Here is a 6,003-nt window from a genome sequence, read left to right as displayed (position 1 = left end):
AGAATACTGTTCTAATCACTAATAATTTATCAATCAAATTGTAAAAAATAACAGACAGAAAGAGAAGTTACAAAACCACAAGATTTCGTGACGTAGAAGGAAAATATTGTAAGATATATTTGTTTGCTTCCTGTCATTTTTGACTTACTCTGTATCTTGATTCTGGTTCAGTTTTAATCGGCATTCAAGTATATTTACGGACATGAACACTCAAACATACCGGCCATATAATTTTGATGTTTAAGTGTAACTGAAACCAGTAATAAGCAGTTTCCTTGGTACGGTTACGCAAAAACGCCGGATGAACTAAAAATAAACATTTTAAGCTGATTTAAGTGTGGATAATGTTTAGAATACGTTAATGGTGTGGATTTTATGCAGGTCATGAATGTTCTCCGTGAACATAATGTTTTAATGGTAAGGTAAGTAAGTACATAAAGCACTAGGTTCAAACGCAACGAAGAGACAATAAGTTAGGAATATTGAAACTCTTTAAATTGCAGAATGAACTTTTTTCAGCCATGAGTAGCGTAGTATGGGGCCTAGCCTACAAACAAGGATATAAAAAGGTTACAGGATATCTCGAGCTTGATCCTTACGTGTTGCCAGTGTTCATAGGTAATCGATCTCTTGTGGGTTTTCTAATTTTTAAAACTTTACTGATATAAAAAAAAAATAAGATTTGATTAGGTCCGTAGTTCGTTAGCACAAAGTGTGCATTAGCACACAATCAAATCTTAAAATACGATTTTTACGAATACTTTATATATACCAAGCCCAAGCCCAGAACTACGTTTATGTATTGAATATATCTTAGTATTTTAGTGTTTAATATACTATTTTACGACCAACATTTGGGAGCTAGCTAAGCATAAACTCGTCAAGGATTTTACGCATATCTGTGTGTATAATCTGGGCTGGCAACAGTTTAGCAAATGAATGTGGCTATTCGACAAGTCTGTGTGATTCAATGGCGACACACTTGAATATCTGGCAATGACATGCTTGCGGCGTCTCCGTAAAGGGCACTCCCAGTACGCCACTTGCAACGCATTTATAAAGTAAACTTTTTTATGAAACGGAGAAAATACGAGTAAACGAGTCTGATGGTAAGTGAACACAAATGCACTCAACCCTTTTACAGACCCCGCTAATTAAGATACACTACTACCAAATGAATCATAGTTTTATATTGTTCACTACTATGGGTCCGGCTACACGCACAATTATAATTGCGCAAATTCCAATTTGCACAAGCAAACATGTGCGTTAAGACGGCAAAACGGTATACCGTACAAATGGCTTTTGGACGCCATACTTACAGCATTTGCGCCAATTTTTGCACAAGCCGTTTGCGTACCTATGCAAGTAGCTGCGTGTAGCCGGCCTTATGAGGGCTTAATTGGCTTAAAAGGAGATGATTCTGTGTTTGACTGTCTGCATATTGTATTTTTAAAGACTCCAATTGATTTTATACCATATTGTAATTTTAGCAAGGCCGAAAAAGGGTTAAACAGCCGCAACACCCAGAGAACTAATAATAAGACGTCACGCGAGTCAAAAACGGGAGACGCCTCATCAGCCGGAAGATGTCCACTGCTAAACAAAGGCCTCCTCCTTAGAACGCCACCGGTTGCCAGCCACTTTGACGATGTCGTCAGTACTCGAGTCCAGAATTAGGCAAACTAGATTGACAGCTAAAAATGTTAACAGACATAAAACAATATGCCTAGGAATACTATATCAATACAAATATGTCGATATAACCTTGTATAGACGCGGAATGAAAATGTTTGTCACTTTTGGGCTTTATTTCCATAGCTTTAGGTCTAAAAACGACAAACCTATTGATTGCGCGACTACACCTAACACCAATCTGATTAAGTAATTGTATTCTTTCATGTATTCATTGTCATAACTCTCGCACACACAGACTTGCCTATACCATACATTATAAAATTATATGGGTCTCCTTCGAAATCCATAATATGTCTTACTAGGACAAGATAAAAACCAAGAAATAATTTTAAACTATTGATGTCATGATATGAAATGTCAACTAAACAAAAAGACGAATGGCATTCTTACCAATGTTCAACAGATTTTTTTCCCAAATCTTTCAAATAATACAATTATTTTATTATTATTTTGTATCCAGTTTTTTTTTTAATATCGGTATTAAGGTTTTTTTAAATACGGATATTACAGTACTGGTGAACCTGTGGCAACATTTGTGTGTAATAAAGTGAACTGTCAAGTTGGTTTGCCTAATTCTGGACTTGAGTATAGCCTTGGAGGGCAAGGCATCGTCTTCCTTTGACACTCCTAATTTAAGTCACAAGGAGCTCCTAAAATACTGACTGTATTTGTTTTCTTACTTGATAGCTGATTATGATGCTAGAAATAAGCAACTTGATAGGCAGCTGTTTGATTATAGTTAATAGAAAGATAAGGAGTACTTGCAAGAATCAGTGTTCATAAGAAAAACAAACTTATCATTACATTCAGGTGCTGATTGGTACATAATACTATGTTTTCTCATGTCCTAAGCAAGTTGCAATGTTGACAATTTCTCCTATCTGTACCAGGAATAGATAATGAAGGATAGAAATGTGAATTCAGATTGCCAAATAGGTATGATATTATAAATCCATTTCTTTGCATTTTGTATTAACCACTGGTTGCCCTACAACTGTCTGCATCCTGAGGGAATATGGTATTTGACAACTCCTAATTTTGCCATATCTTAATATTATTATGAAAATATAGATATACAGATAGTGTTTAGCGAGGAGAAAATTTAAATCGGTTGAAAATTGGATTTATAGTGATTTTTTGAAAAATCTATAAACCTGTCTCTTTCTCAAACGCTTTTCTCTATGCAGCAAGTATGGCAGTACTGGCGTGTGACGTCACATGCCACTATGTCTTTCTCTGTCTAATCTTGAATTTCAAACCTTTATAACTTTGACTTATATTAACTTTGTTATTTGTAAAGGTAGCTTAAAAATTGTTTTTCTGTTTGATAACAGGCATTGTGTAGTTTTAATTTATAAAAATATACAAATACCGTATTTCGCGCTTTCCCAGGATAAACCGTAGCCTATGTAAATTTGGGATAGTGTATTAATGAAAGATTTTTTTTATCTTTTTTTAGTATTTCAGTTGCTCTCTGTTTGTGGCATGCATCTGTCAGGGGTGGTGCACTACTACAAGTGCACACTAGCAGCTGCCGACCCTGGAATTGATCAACTGCATTTTACCTCTGTGTAGACATTTGTACAGTTCAGTCAGCTTCATTTATATCTGACACAGTGTAGCAAGAAAAATATAGAAATAGAGTTGTATCAGATATTTTATGCATGTGCTGTGGTGTCAGATATAGGTGTTGGTGACCATACAGAATTACAGATAAGAAGTAAACACTGTTTTTATGGCATAGAGCAAAACTGGCTAGTCTCATTTTTTTAGTTAAACTTTTGGGGATAATTCAAACCAGTTTTCTGACATATCTTATATCTGATAGGGGCTGTGCCGTATTATACTAATTTAGATTAAAAAATAACATTTATCAGGCATTTATCATTCATTTATTATTTTATTCTTGGTTAAGATGGCGGGATTGCGGTGGATGCGGAAAGCACAAGACCGGTCTGAGTGGAGAGCCTTAGGGGAGGCCTATGTCCAGCAGTGGACGTCTTTCGGCTGACATGATGATGATGATGATGATGATTTATCAGGCCAATTTTTTGGTGTTCTGAAGGGGAATTAAGATGAACAAATGTCTCGCAATTGCATCATAATGTTATCTTTGGTATTGCATCAATGAGAACTGATAATGGCAGCGCTATTGATGATAATGGATGACAGTACTTTAATAATACATTAGCTAGCTGTGTGGGAGAACTGCAAATTACTAAATGCATTTAATTTATGCAATAACAGTAGTTCCCTACTTCTGTCTATTGCAAAGGTTGCCTGGAAGAGATCACTCTCAAGCGATAAAGCCGCTTATTGCTTACCTTGGAAAATTTCTATATAGCTGTGTTTTCGGTACTGCTTACTATGTGTTAAGCTATCTCGAAGAACTGATTAAGGGTGAAAATCAAATTAAATTTACCTATAATATGTATGAAAAAATTGTGATGATACTGGAAACAGTAGGGTTTAGTTTTGTTACAATTTCTTGCTTAATTTCACTTCAGTTAAGTAGTAATTCCTTTATGGTACAGTCACCAGCATTAATATCTGCCACAGTGGAGTGTGCAAAAATATCTGACACGTCCTTCCGGCCCTAGAAATAGTCTTATCAGATATTTAAGCACGCTTGTTGTGTCAGATATTGGTGCTGATGACTGTACATAATCATTGACAATCTCACCAATACACTGCACAACGATTAACAGTTATCTCAAACAAATTAATGACAGCAACCTAACTTTTGTTATTTACTTGAAGATAATCTACAATTGAAAATATTCAAGGGTATTGTAACAAAAATCAAATAATACACGGATTTATTTTTTAAATAATAAAGGATGATGAACAATTAATCAGAAAATAATTACAAGTGACAAGTAGCTCATATATTTATTCCAGATAGGTTCCTTGGCCTGAGAAACCACCGTATTATGTAGGGAACCAAGTAAAAGTGCAACAATAGTATTACTCACCACATTATTATAGTTGAAGGTTGCAGTAGCAGGAGGGAAATATTCTCTGTCCATTTTCTCTCCCATCTCGAATAAACACTAAATATGAGCACACACGAGTTTCACGTCCTGGCATTTCTCTAAACGACGCGCCTATCGTGTAGGAGTCCTAATTTGGATAAAATGCTTAACGACCGTTGGGGAGTCGCAAGTCCCAAGTAGTCCGTACAAGCATTATTCCAGAGCACTTAGAAACCAGTTGGGTAGTTTATAAAATTTATATTGAACAATTTACACTATTTTAGCCTTTTAGAACAGATTTAAATTATTTTACTTTCAATAATAGAAATTAGAAATATTTTATTTGACAATTTACCTTGACACACATAAACGTCAAAGCCGCCATGTTTTATGCCGAGTTGCCAGGTAGGTATCAAAACTACTTCTAAAATCTCAATCCTGACTGAAGGTCTTCTGAACTGAACCCGCTGCCACTATACTATTCCGTCCACCATCAAGTCATTGTCATTCTTCTATTTTTTTTTAAATTAGAATAAGAATGAACATTATTAATTTTCATGTACACTAACATCGCAAAGAAATTATGAATCGAACAGTCCAGATTGCACCCAGAGATTATAGCCGCTAGAAGTTGCAAGTCAAATTTTGGAATAATTTAATAATTATGATGTGGTCATTCATAATATAGCTGCTATGATAGTGAAAAGAAATTAAATGTGGAGTGGGGTGGGCGCCAGCCACTTTCTTAACATAAAACATTGCTTGTCTTTCTTTTTGTATTCAAATATTTTTTTTTTGCATAATACGCTTGAATATGGCAACAATTTACTACGGTCGGTGATGATTAGTTTCAGTTCCTCTTTTGCCCGTTTCCTACCTCTAGTTTAGAGGCGATTCAAGAAAAAAAAAATCGATGCGATACGATTATGGTGCTACAGGGTGTTACCAAATTAGAAGTAGATCCAAACTGATGTGTTACTTACTAGTGTTGCTATTTTTACCATTACCCTTCCCTAGCAAACCCAAACACTGGCACAGGCGTAGTAAATCTATCTATATCGCAGTATCGGTGGAGGATTATCGGAGCAGGGGTGAGAGTACAGTCACCAGCACCAATATCTGACACAAAAAGCGTGCATAAATATCTGATACGATTCTATTCCTAGGGCCGAAAGAACGTGTCAGATAGTTTTGCACGCTCCGCTGTTGCAGATATATTGCTGGTGACTGTACCACGGACTTCATATGATGATGTCGGTGTAGGGTACCTACTATAAAATAAACAACAAAATACAGGGTCAATACAATATTAACTTAACATTATCAACAC

Source organism: Choristoneura fumiferana, chromosome 10, assembly GCF_025370935.1.
Source record: "Choristoneura fumiferana chromosome 10, NRCan_CFum_1, whole genome shotgun sequence".
Classification (NCBI taxonomy): domain Eukaryota; kingdom Metazoa; phylum Arthropoda; class Insecta; order Lepidoptera; family Tortricidae; genus Choristoneura; species Choristoneura fumiferana.
Note: the sequence above shows the minus strand (reverse complement) of the source record.